Raw genomic sequence first — 14,347 nt, 5'->3', positions numbered from 1 at the left:
GCTCGAATGCGTCGCAATACATCTCCGATAAAGAATCGCTAATGGAATTGAATGATCTGATTCCCCCTATTGTTGTAAGTTATAACCAAATGACCATTGACCCTGGCCCATTTCTGATCTGATTTGGCTGCAGTTCTGCTACGTTGACTTGGACTTGGCTTTGGCTTAGCATTAGCATTAGCCAAAACCAAAAACACTTCCGATCCCACTGAACCGCAACCATCTAGATGGAAGAAAGACGGCCTTGCCCATGAAAGAACCAGAACCCACTACCAGGGCCTCTATATACCATGCTTTTTGGGGGGAGGAAGTCCGGTCGGACTGAAGGATGAGTGGCGGAATTGAAGCAAGGTCTTGGACTCTATAAATACTGAAGATACTCTAGGGTTTTATAGTGAAGATATTTTTACTTTTTAAATTTGAGGAATAGCACGTTGCACTTTCAAAAGTGATCCAGTGGCGGAGTTTAAGCAGGTCTTGCGATCTATAAATACTAAACATACTGATCAGTTTGACTGTAAATATATTTTTATATTTGAAATTTAAGGAATAGCACGTTGCGTTTTAAAGGATGATCGAGTGGCGGAGTTGAAGCTCTATAAAAACTGAACATTCTGATCAGTTTTGCAGTTAATATATTTTTATATATGAAATTTGAGGAAAAGCACGTTGCACTATGAAGAATGATCGAGTGCGGGAATTGAAGCAACGGGTTGGTCTCTATCAAAAAAACTGAACATTCAATTCTGATCAGTTTTGCAGTAAATATATTTTTATATTGAAATTTAGGGATTAGAACCAGAGAATTAATTATTCTCTTAAAACAATACAATGAGTACAAAAACATTGAGATACAAATTGGTAATACTAATACATAATGTACTTTATAAGTCTTAGGAATCTTTGAAGTATCCCAATTATTTTCACAATGCACTTTCAAAATACTTCTAATAATCAAAAAAGAATTGTTTATTATTGTATCATTTGTAGATCATTAAACTCCATCCATAAATACTAGTTTATATCTCGAAATTTATTTTCCAAATTAAATGTATTTCTTATCAAAGTAAAAAATGATAAAATGGATAAAAGTTCAGAGAAGATATACATATTCTTAAAAATAAAACCTTTAAAAGGTCGAGTGCAATCTTTTGCAAAATATTCCAATCGAAATACAGAAAATATATTTTGAGTAGTCATTATTAAAAATATTTCCTTCATTTTCTTACACAAAAATAGGTATATATACTTTCTAGGCTTTCAAATCTTTGTTGCGACTTAAGTGTTCCTTGAACACCTTCTTTATTTATGGTTTTCGTATTGGGGTTACCCCATCGCTTACCCAACTTTCGGCTGCATCCAGTGGAGTGGAAAAAGGGACCCGCAATGACCACAAGTTGGCAGCTTTTGCGGCATTAAAGAGCATTTTAAGCACTTACCTTTTGACCCGACCCAGTTCCATATGTCACAAAAGAACAGCGTCAGTCGGTGGTTGTGGCTCGTTGGTGTTGCCTCCACTCCTCCATTTAAGGCACCCTATAAACGTCACCCCCCCTCCCCTCTCATCTTCCTAAAAAAAAAGATTCAAGACCCCCGATCGCGTTGATCCATATGCGCATAAAGCAAATTGCATTAACATTTAGGCCTACGCGCAGTGCCGCCCACTTTGCGACTGTGCCGCCGCAAAAGTGCCATCCCACTCGTTCCCCGTTCCATTCCGCCCGTTTCCCCGTTCCATTACGCATCGTTCCGCCTTTGCTTTATCAGCACTTCAACTCCAAGCGATCAGTCGCAATTCAAAGTGCGCGCTGTGCGGAGCAATTTTTAATCGCTCAACCGTTTTCCGACGGCGGTTCTTTTCGAAAACCTGCAAAAAATGGGAATTTCGTATATTATCAATAAAAATAACGCATAAAACGACTAACGGTACTGGGCATAAACTGCCTATAAATGTGATTTTTATCAGCTATAAAGCTGTGATTTTTTTTGGGTTTATTTCGCCGATCGATCGTTAATACACAAAAAATAAAAACAAGGTGCATCCATTTAGTGAAACAAGCCATAAATTAGCAAAAGGTATGCGTAATACACATAAGAGTGATGATACAGGCCCAAAAATTAGCCACTTTATATGGACACAGTGTTGTGTGCTTGTGAAAGTGAACGCAACCTTTTCAGAATTTAAAAAGAAAAAATTAACATTAAAAGTGTTCAATTGCATAAAAAATGTGTTATAAATACAACAAGCACATTGGATATTTAAACAAAAGGAAAATAATTGTTGTGACTTTTTAACTTTGAAATATGGTTTTACATTTGTTACTCTTGTTAATATTGGAATGATTAAAAACCAGTTTTGGGCATTCTCAAATATAATCCAGATTGGTATTTTTAATTTGGTAATTTGAGTTGTCTGGATTATATTTTAATGTTAATTGCTGAACCTCAAAATTAGCAAATAATTCTAATTGATACAAATTTGGGTAAGATAATTAAGAAAGACCTGTTTAATCATTGTAAGAACTTGATGCATTTTTAACAGATAAACTTTTTGAAAGCAACTAAAAAGAAATTTCGGTTAACAAATTTTTATTATCTATTAAATATTTAATTGAATCCTTTGATTAGTTATAATATATGTTTTTATTTTTCCGTATACTATTTCACATAAAGTTATATGCGAATGTCTTCAGTTTACTTCAACTGCATTTCGGGTATTATCCAAGTAGGAACTCTTTGCGATCTACAATACGTTTCCTTCGTTTTCTGCGATCATGGAGATATACTTTCGACACAACCCGGCCATGTCCCCATGGCTTCCCATTTCTCTTGTCGCTGGTCAAGAGTCTTCAGCACTTTGTTCAATTGAAATTTTTGTAAATTTACTTTCTGCGATTGTTGCCGTTTGGCTTCGGCACTCGTATATCGGTGTGTCGCTCGGCTTTGGCTCACTTTGGCAGCTTTCTTGCATAATAAACAAGATCAGGCTCAGCACACAATGTGCAACATTAGGCCAATGTTGGTACGTGGACACACTCCTCCGGGCGGAGGGTGGAGGGAGGAGGGGCGGGGGGAGTGGCAGGGGCAGGGGCAGGGGCAGGGGCTGGGAGGGGGCTACCTGAGTGGGGCATGGGGACAATCATGGACAGCGGGCGCTAAACTGCTAAGAAAACAAAAAGCGAAAAGCAGCAGGCAAAGCACACTGGAAAAAATTACTATCTGGCTATACATACATGAGAAAAATTATATTAAACCTAAAAAGTTTCCATTAGACGTTCCCCATTCAGATATAATAAAAAACACTGGAAATATAGAATATTATTGTTTCCTTCTTTATTTTCATACTTAGTGTTTGCTTGATAGCTATTTATATTATGTTTATTTAAATGTGTTAATCTAAAATTTTTAACAACACAAAAAACCATTACTTTGATGTATAGTTACTTAAAAGTTTTATCGAATCGCTTTTTTTTTAAACTAGAAGGTAAAATAACAATAGCCAGCTTTTCCCCAAGCATAAAATTTGAAACCAAAAATAACTGGTTGAAATGGTATGATTGAATATATGTGTTATTGACAAAAAGATTTTTTTAAACTTATCAATATTTGAAGTTTCATCTTTGATGGGTCTAATAGTATTAGGTCCAGAAAGATCTTAACATTATTGTGCAAAGATTTAAATAGTTTAATGACTCCTGAAACAGATAAGAGTTTTCCTCGGGTACCAGCTGATTGTCAGCTGTTAGAAACAGTGTGACCTTGCTTTTAATTAAAGCAGTTTTGTATATATTTTTTAAAACCCACTTTAATCTTAATTATACCTTACATATTTACATATTAATTTCTCATATTTATTTTAATTAAATGTTAAATTTTTTAAAAGATAAAATCGACATACTTGATAGGCTGCTGAATTCTCAGTTTGTTTTAAAACAGCGGTCTGCTTAGCCTCTGCCGGCACACGTACAGCGTACAACAGCAGTCGTCCCCCTTGCAAATTACTCACACAAATAAAAGACATAATGTCATTCTAAAACATTTTGGTTCACTAATTGAATTCTTAAACATTTTTTCAAAATTTTTAAAAGTTTTGATAGTATTTCTCGCTGTGCGACGGCAACATGCACCGAAACAAGCGATGTCGGTGGCTACTTTTGCTCTCGTTTCGACTGCTGCGTGAGGCACATGGATAACTGGATAACTTGGACAGTTTCCCGTTACCACTGGCGGCCCGTCCCGCTCGATCCCCGTCTCCCTCGCACCCCATCGCCCCTCTCTTTTTCTCTGGTCGTGTTCGTTGTGAACCTGCCACAGCGACAACAACGAAAAAAACCACCGAAAATAAATCGCCAACCGCAAAAGTTTGCAAACTTTTTTAACTTCACAATAAATACAACAAGAAAAAAAATTGTTGCTCCATTTCGGAGATCAGCGAACCCTTTTTGTCTTTGTTTTCGATTTGAATATACATATATTAAAGTCAAGCGATCGATACAGTAGAACTTAGTTATAAACAAAAATCACTATGCAACAAAGTCCAAAAATATCCTTACAAAATTGAGTCAAAACAAACTGTTTTAAAAATATATTTCGAAAATTTACGAAATAGGCAGGTTTTATTTTTCTTTACTTAGATTTTATTTTCTTACTGAACCGAAATGAACTTAGAAGTCTTTAAAATTCTGATCTTTGTCTAGAAAGCTTTATTTATAACCTATAGAAAGGATGTTTTAAAAAGCTGATAATAGAGTTTTGGGTATAAATTCCTCATTTACATCAGCACTAAGTGTATTTCCTTGAGCAGGATTTAAGTATTTAATGAGCTGAAGTTTAGTAAGGAGTCGAGCTTGGTATGACCTCCTTCTGGAGCCTTCCAACCAGCAGTCAATCTGATAAGATGCGATGAGATTGGAGTAGAAGTACCGCCAGATTTGATGGGCCCCGAAACGGGGGGTCGGGGGATCCCCATAATTTGTTGGTCTTGTAAATGCGGACGCGTGGCACGAGTCGAGTGCGATCAAATCCCCAAGTCGGTCCAACCATAATTGCCGGCACTCACACACGAGGGAAAGAGTTCCATCAGCCACTCGAGGAGTCGTAAGTCCCCGATCGCAAATCGCAAATAGCAAGTCGAGAGTTGAGAGTCTCCAGTCCAGAGCGCTGGCGACTTTGGGCCAACTTAAAGCCACAGACAAAGCCAAAAAGTCCCGGCTCAACGTCGTGCCCAGCGATCTGCATTGTTTGGCAAATTTGTAAGCCAAAACTTATTGCAAACTTTATTTTTTTCGCTGTCTGCGCGGCTATTGCTGCCTTACATACCCTTGCAAAAGGTATTACTAGTCTGTGAATAATTTAAATGATTTTATGATGGAAATGTATAGGTGTTATAGGTTGTTCTCCAAAAATTTAGAATTGTGTTTTTATTTTCAACTTCTTAGTTACTTCATTATTTTGTGTATGGTCTTTCTCCAACTTTTCATGTAATTTAAGTTAAATTTGTTAGGGTATTTCCAACTTCCATTCTGGTTTTTTTTTTGTCCAACTTCATTTTTAGTTGCTTTCTGCCTTTTTGGACAAAAGACGACGACGACAACAGCTTCTTGTAATTATGGCGAGAGCCTCGAGTGGCGGACACCTTGGCCATGTTTATCTTGTGGCAACTCCGACTCTGGGCCCTCGGCCAAAAGATAAGCTTCGCCCACATGCCACAAAGTGTCGGTGTTGAGTGCTCGCATCTCCGAAATGCCACTGCAAGATGACAAAGTGCCACATCCAGGCAGCGGCAGCCATAATGGTAGCAAAACAAAAAAATTGGGTAACTCAAGGGGTAAAATGGAGCTTTTTGACCGTAGGATATGCAGTGAAGTTAACTGGAAAGTTTTCATTTTGTTTTAAAATTTAACTTAAGAACTTATATTAAGGAACATTTAATTCGAGAAGGTTGACAATAAATGGCGCCCAACGTGGGGCAATGCAAAAGCATTCCTTAAAATTATTGGAAAGCTAATAAAAGGGACGAATGATTTGAATTAGGAATTCAGAAGATCAAATCATTCTGTTTAAAAGATGTAATTGAAGCAAGTGATATATTTCACAATTTAGGCAGGCTAACAATAAATGGCGCCCAACGTGGGAAAATGTAAATAATTTAGATTTGCAAAAAGGAAAATGTAATCATTAAGATTTGTTGCGTACATTTCAAACCCACTTTTAGACTTGTTATATGGGAAGGTGGCATATGTAGGAAAATTAAATTTTCCTCCCACATTTTCCGATCCACCCAACCCAATGGGTAGCTTACATTTTAATTAGCGGATTGTGCAATATGCGATGCAAATCAGTCAGCCACCCACATGTGTTCGATGGTGGGATGCCTCATTTATGGCTCGCGCCCCGTTTTGGGCAACTTCAAAGGGTAACCGCAGGCGAAACCACTGCACCACCGCACCACCGTACCACTGCACCACTGCACCACCGAACCATCGAACAGCGATTCGAAAAGTAAAACATTTAGTGGGCAAAAGTTTAATTAAAGCAAGGCGCAAGGCATGTTCGGCTAAATGAACCTTGGAAAGAATTTCCATGGCGCAACCATGGGCAACAACAACCACTCAAGCGCGTCATTTGGTTTATCAATTTTGTTGCCGCGTTGCTGCCGTGTTGCGCAATTGCATTTTCAGAGGCCCCAAGTTGTGTTTTTCTTTATATTTTTCTTTTCAAACACCAGCACTCGCCTCGGCTTAGTCGATTCTCCCATCAATTCTCCAGGCCCCCCATGACTCACGAGAAGAAATATCTAGCAAAAAGTAGAGCAACAGCCACAGCCAACGTGCACCACATGTGCAACGCCCACTGGGTGTGGAGACGTCCGATTCCGATGCTGGATGGCCATGCCTATGCCTTCAAGTTGGCAAAACAATTTGCTATTAGCCGTTTGCTGTTTGCTGTTTGCCATTTGATTTGCTTTGGCAGCTTTTCATTTGCAACCCGCTGATGACAACAAATCATGACAATGCTCAAGGTACAATGTCAAGACCTCGCGCCACATGCTTCGAAAACTATAGCATTTAAGTCCCCGCAAACTGGCGTGGGTCAAGCTGAGAAGTTGAGAAGTCTCCACCCCCACCACAGTCAATTCCCAGCTAGAAGGACGCACCACATTTGCATAAGTCGAAATTGTGCTCCACTGTTGACCATCCCGCCTCGTAATCACACAGAAATATATGTACAGGCAATGTTTTTCCAAACGAGTTTATCGATCTCATATTTTTCCATATCATGATCAATTCCATATTCAAAAGTTACATCAGATATACATATATCTATAACGTTTACCATTCAATATGGCAAAGCTTATATTGGAAATGGTATTTTTCATTATTCCTTTTTTCGAAAATGGAAAGACAAAGGAAACTGATGATATATGATATGATATGGTAATAACTTAATTTGTTATGTATCTTTCATTGTATCTAAAAGAACAACATTTATAAGTACGTTGTACTTCAAAATTGGATAAGCAATTAATCAATTGAATAATATTGTTTATTTTTTTTTTGTGATTGGCATTGATGTAGAATCTATAACGCACTTTGATCTTTTGATATAAACTCGCCTTACATATATATTTATTTTAAGCACCCAAGTATTACTTTCAAATTTTTGTGCAGACACAGTTGGCCAAACATTCGGCATGGCTATGCTCTATTTGCCCGCGGTGGTTCAGTTCGGTTTGGTTCGGTTCGGTTCGGTGGTTCAGTGGTGCAAGTCAGGGCGGTTCAATCGATCGGTGGTGTCACCGATGGAAGATTCGATGATAGTGGAGATCCAAATGCGGGTTGCCTGGCATTCACTTGGCTGACTGACGGTGCAAGGTTGGGTCAGGGTCAGATGTCAGGTGGTTTCAGGGTGGAGCAGGGTGGTGCAGGGTGGTGCAGGGTGGTGCAGCGGGTGGTTCTGACACCCCAGGGTGCTGTGTGCCGAGTTTAAAGGAGATTAAACGCGTTAGTTCGACGTGTAATTGATATTCAGCTGGACTTTAATCAGTGTGGCTGTCACAAATAAAAAATTGTTAAGCTGTAATTGTTTAATCAATATCAAGCTATTTCATTATCGTTTTTAATTAACAAATGTACAAGGATATGTAGCTTGTAAAAAATTGTAACATACGGTGCTATTTTTATTGCCCGATATGAAGTGGCGCAAATTGGCTTAGTTACCAACTAACTGCCAATTTATAGATGGAGCAATATCTAGATTATAATTATGGGTGGCACGGAGATGCAGTTAAGTTTACTTCGATTATTCGCCTTGGAGCGAGAATCTGTAGGTCGTTCTGTCGCGGCAATATTTAAATGCCTATTTCAACTTTGGATTTTTTATATTATACTAAAATTAATACCTTAAATAAACCTTAAAACTGGAAAGATATTGCTTGAATGATTTTTATGATACCTATAGCTGATTTTGCCAATATAAGATACTTAAACATCATTTAAGGCAATCGTATTCCGTATACTATAGCAGTTGTATACAGCAATAGCAATATAGCAATACTATAGCAATATATGTTTGATATTTGTTATTTGCTATACCATTTTCTATGCTATATGCTATTATCATAACTAAATGAATACCTTGATTAAACCTTAGAACTGGAAAGATGTTCCTTAAAGGATTTTTATAATATGGCTTGTTTTGTCTTTGTAAGATATTTAAAAATTATTTGTTAACAATGGTATATATTACAAATATTTGATACGATAGCTACAAAATAATATTTAAATATCTTATATAGACAAAACAAGCCATATTATAAAAATCTTTAAGTGACTTATATAAATATAAGCCAATATCTTATACTTAAATTGAAGTCTTGACTAAACTTTAAAACTGGAAAGATGTTGCTTAAAGGATTTTTATATAATTTTATACTAAAATTGATAACTTGATTAAACCTTAAAACTGAAAAGATGTTGCTAAAGGATTTTTGCAATAGGCTTGGATTTTTTCAATATAAGATACTTAAATATCTTTTAGGGCAATCTTGTTTGGTGTACTATAGTAATATATTGTGGTGTTTTATATTTTGTATCTGTTATACAATTCCGATGCTATATTTTGCACTTGTTTCATCTGTGGTGGACCAACCAAGCGATGGCTTCACCTTTTGACCCACAACCCAGCCCAGAACCACTGAACGCTCGCTTTGGGTGGCTTTCACTTTCGAATCGGAGCTCGCCGGTGGTGGGTTTTGTTTATTTTATCTGGCCGAATCGATCGGGATCCAATCACTTTGTGAGTGGCTAGTTGACGCCTCCGTGAACCACCGCTGACCTCTCACCTCTCACCCAACACCCCCGCTTTACCCCTTTCCCCCTTTTCAGGCGATTTTTGCGATGCTGTTCCGCTGTTGTAGATAATCCATTGATAAGATTTGTGCTTTTCGGTTTTCAATTTCGAATTAAAAGCTGGCCCAGGCGAAAGGGTTGGGGGTGGGGATCAAAATGGCGCAATGACATTTAAATTGGCTACGAATTTTTCCTTTTTTTTGTTTTTTCTGACCGCCCTACAAAACGTGCTCTATTGTTGCTGTTTTGGTTTTTATTTTTCTTTCTATAAAAGCCAGACCAGCGACTTGACAAAATGAAATGCGCTCAAATTAAAGTGATTTTTTTTTTGGTCGGGGCTTTGGCTTTGCTTCTTTATGGCTTGGCGTACTTTTATTTTTTTGTGCAGCTTTTGTGGTTGTTTGTTTGTTGTTACAGCAACGAAAAGGTAACTAAAAAAATACAGAAAAATTATGACTTTTGATCTAATTATGGCTTTGGACCCTATTTGTTTGTCCCGCGGCAACCTTGGCACCAATTTGTTTGCCTTACTTTGCCTAACTTGGTTTTCTGTTTATTTTCTGTTTCGTGCCGTTTGTAGTTGTTATTGTTATTATTGCTTTCTCTACCGCATTCTAAGGCTGATTTTGCCACGCCCACATATAGTCGATATAGCCTGGAAACAATAATTACTGCTGCAACATTTGGCAACTTTTTGATTTGATTTGATTTTGGGATTGGTTTCTCGGCGATATTTTAAATTGGAGCAGTAATCGAGGCAAAGAAAAACCAAGAAACATATTTGAGATAACCAAACAATTATCCTCAAGCCGCTGGTCATATTATTTACTGGCTTTAGTTTTTTTTTTGTAAACTGCTTAAGTTGTGGCACGAAGTTGAATTTTTGGGATTTCGGGAGTTGTTTCGGTTTTTGTTCCCCCAATTTTTTGCGCAATCTTTTAGCGCCGCCAAACGAAAGACTTAAGAAACGAACTTTAGCATTTTTTCTGCCTTCGCCTCGGCTTCTTTTATTTTTGTTGCGGATTTTCTTATCCCCACTGCCCCCACTGAAAAAATGCCAGGGGCGTGGCTCAATCAAGGGGCGGCGAAGGGGGGCTATTCAATCTTTTTTTTTTTTCATTCAGCTGCACTAAACAATTTTGTCGCTCAAACGACTCCATTAAGTCAGTCGATGGTTTTATGGCTTTATGCTTATTGCCAGCTGATGAATTGCATTTTGCATACCCTTACAAAATTCGTGAATGGCGATAGTCCATTGATTATGATAGGAAATTTAGGAAACTTTTAAAGTTGGACTAAGTTAAAAATTTTAAAGTGGAACAGAATTTATGGAATACGATTTTTGTATACATAACTTATCTTGTTTTAAAGTCAATTTCAATAATAAGTAGCATAAAGATTAGTCAACGAATAATTTAACAAAATGATGGATTTTGTATTGCTTCAACATTTTATTATAATAGCCATGCTTAATTTAAATATTTAGAATTAAAATATATTTTTTAAATATTTTAGCTCTACATTTTTCTTATAAAATTATTTCAAATTGATTTGTTGAATGATTTTCCTTAGTCAAAGAGCATTAAAAAATCATCACTCAGCGGGATTCCTTTAGTTCGTTCAATCGTTTTTCTTTCTTTTATTTTGTTTGCTCATATTTATGTAAATTTCATAGGCGTGACTCAATGATTTGTAGTCCGTGGCTATATAAGCGTCGATCTGCATATCGGCGTGGCTATATTTGTGTATTCGAATCGCGTTGACAACCCGGCGACGGCCCTTTCACATATTTTTTTCGGAATGAACAATCAGCGGCCGCGGATTAGCTGCATCGACAGATCCGAATGCGCCACTATATATGACCATATATCCATATAACCAAAGATATCCATGCTGTCAAATTCGTTGCACTCATTAGGCCAATTCAATTGGCCGCGGGGAAAATGGAAATAAAAACCAAAGCCAAAAAATTGTAAACGGGTCTTAATTGTGTTGTTAAGGCCACTTGGTAATTCGATATGATGTGATATGTGGCTGGAATAGAAAAAATAAAAAATAAAAACTAAAAAATGAAAACTAAGCCAAGCCTCCGCAACGTCAAAATTAATCACTTCCCTTTGCTAGAATTTGCATGCAGACTTCAGAAATCGGACTTTCGATTTTTTTTTTTCGTGGCTCTGATTTGAGTTCGACCGCCTTTTGTGGGGTTTTTCAGTCGCTTTTCGTTTTGGTATCAATTAAAACCCAATTATGCCCCGCAGGCATGTCTCGGAAAATGCGCACCCAAAGCGAGATAATGTCCGTCCGGTCGTAACGGGTTTGAACCACGCACCCAAGGTTACCATAAGCAAATATTTATGCGAAACCGACAGCATATATGCGATATATATGCGATATGGATACGAACGCTCCCCGTTGTCAGACGATCTGTAAAATGCAAATATCTGGAGTGGAGAATGAATCACGGAATCGAGGAGTCCACAGATCAAGGCAATTAATCAATAGCTTTAGTGCTCAAAGGAATGCAGAATGGAGTTTTTGAATAATTTCTGTGACTTCATATGTTAAAAAAAGTGTTAAAAGTTGTAATAAAGAAAAGTAAAAGCCAAGTAAAAGAAAGTCTTGCCTTTTAATTGCCTTATAATCTCTTAAGACATTTAAAAAATATTTAATGACTGGAAAAACTACATGTTTTCATTAGGCAAAAAGCATTTAAAGCATTTTGTTTAAGCGCTTAACTACTCTATCATTTCATCCACAATTAGGCTTAATATGCAGCCATATTTTGGCATTAACAAAATTTCTTTCACTTAATAATTCGCTGAATTTATCTGGCCACATTCATCATTTGGTGTTTGCCCAGTTTTCATTGCTTTCTTTCAGTCGTTTTTCCCCCATTTAAGATCATGGTTGTGTTAACAATATCTTAATTTATTTGGCGCAGCAAATAAGGAAACTGTTGGACCAAAAAATATGAAAAATTATGGAGACCGAAAAGATAATTTATACCCAACTACCGCCCAAGTGTTGTGTCTGTCAATGTTCGATTTATTGGGCACATGTCGACTGTCCGATTCGTGCCGATTGCCAATCGATAACGATAGGTTCGACAGGCGGTCGCCGATGTGTGGTCCCATCGATCGATCAAGTTGTCGCATGTCCAGCGATAAGATCGTATCGCCATCTGTTTTTTTTTTCTAGCCTTTTCCGAGTTTTATTTTTTCTATTTTCCTACAATGAAGCTGTCATAAGTTCTGTGCTCTCATTTTTTCCATTGACAATTGTTCGATTTGTGTTGCATTTCAATTTATGCGCTTCCTGTCCAATCAATTGGTTTCAATTATTTGGCATTCTCGACTTAATTATATAGCCGGCTGTTCATGTCGGATGACATTGATTGCATCCTGTTGAACACACATTTTTCGACCACTTTTGGGGGTCTGACCAAATGTGGGGCATTCTCTGCGATCTCTGCAACACCAATGAAATCCCCCCACCAACTCCGTTTGGCATGCTGCTCATAAGTCTCTTTTATGGCATTTTAAAGTGTTTCACATCGCAATTATTGTTAATCAACAGCCGGCTAATTGCAGCTCTGGTCCCCGCCATAAACAGACGAATTATAATCACAATTAAATGCGATAAGTAGCCGCTTAGTGGGGTTGACAATGAAAATTTCCAAGTATTTTTTTTGGTGGAAAAGCCCTTGGGGAAAATGTGACGTGTGGCTAATGCTAGGAAATCTGCGAATGTCCAACTAAATGACATATTATTACAAATTTAATGGGTGGTTTTGTATTCAATTGGAAAAAAAGTTGAACATTAAATTGACTTTTAGGTTTAAGGGTAACTTTAAAAAGACATGTTATGACATGTCAGCATGAAAGTTATCTTTATAAATCATACTGGAAGTAGTAGTAGTTATCGAATATTTTTGGATAAAAAAACACGTAAGAGGGAAATAAAATTGTCCAATGTTTATTTGCTATGCAAGTGTTCATAATTATTACCAAATTTTTATAATTTATTTAGCAGAAAAAGAATAGTTTAATGATCGATAACTTTAATCGATTATTTCGATGACCGATTATAATGAAAGCATAACCGAAAACCGTTTACATTTTTGTTTCTTGTCAGGTAATTATGGAAATTAATGATATTCTGAGCTGATTAAAAAAAACTGGCAGATAAAATTATTTATAATATATATTTAGTTCTGTTTTAAGTTTTAAGTAAAATATTGTTGAAATAGACTTGAAATAAAATGGTTTATTGGTTGGTAGTTTAAAGTTTTATTGCTATGAAAATGTTATGAATGCTAAAAATTAAAGTTTATTCTTAGTTTTATTATCAATAAATTTAAATTACATTTAATTTACTATAATTGATTATGCTGCTTTGCAAACAAACCAATCTTAAAGAAAACCATTGTAAGTCAGGGAGGCTTTTAATTGGTTTTACCGCCAGATGATGATATAAATCAATGATATTCTGAGCGGAAACCATTGTGGATCCCCCCCTCCTGTCATTTTGCAATCCATTTCAAGGGCCATTGAAATATGCATCCATTGCTGTCATAAGCAATGAATGCATATCGTTTGTCTTGTGCGCCGGCAAAGGCAAATAACTCAGCCCGAACAATATCAGGTTGGACAAATGGTTGGCAATATATTTTGCAATCGCTGCCATATTCCGTATTCCGATTCCGATGGCGATGCCGATGTCGATGCCATATGTCAATGGCTTCTGCGGGTTCTCACAATTGCCACACATTGTTTTTATTACGGTTGGGGGGGCAATTAAATGCGATTTAATTATCAGTCGGTTGGAAACGGGGAGGAGGCGGGGTGACCAAATGGAAATTGAAATATATGTTTTATTTCTTTCGCTGGAATTAAATGCAAATGAAGAGAGCCGCCGCAGAAATATCTGAAATTGTTGCCTTCGTTGCGCATGCGTGTGACTTGATTACAGCAACAAAACCGTTGACAAAGACT

General features: G+C 37.1%; 1 protein-coding gene across 3 annotated transcripts in view; it reads left to right on the top strand.

Annotated features, from left to right (window-relative positions):
* Window positions 1-14,347, top strand: part of LOC108005385 (uncharacterized) — a 50,133-nt gene that overhangs the window by 7,053 nt on the left and 28,733 nt on the right. Inside the window, exon 1 of one of the 3 annotated variants that reach the window (XM_036821329.3) lies at window positions 1,799-2,076. The exons of the other annotated variants lie outside the window; for them this stretch is intronic. The gene's annotated coding sequence lies outside the window, so the exon portion shown is untranslated. Of the gene's footprint in view, window positions 1-1,798; window positions 2,077-14,347 lie in introns of those variants that run through there. 3 annotated transcript variants of the gene reach the window in all.

Source organism: Drosophila suzukii, chromosome X (genome assembly GCF_043229965.1).
Source record: "Drosophila suzukii chromosome X, CBGP_Dsuzu_IsoJpt1.0, whole genome shotgun sequence".
Taxonomy (NCBI): Eukaryota; Metazoa; Arthropoda; class Insecta; order Diptera; family Drosophilidae; genus Drosophila; species Drosophila suzukii.
Note: the sequence above shows the minus strand (reverse complement) of the source record. Positions and strands in the feature narration are given on the sequence as shown.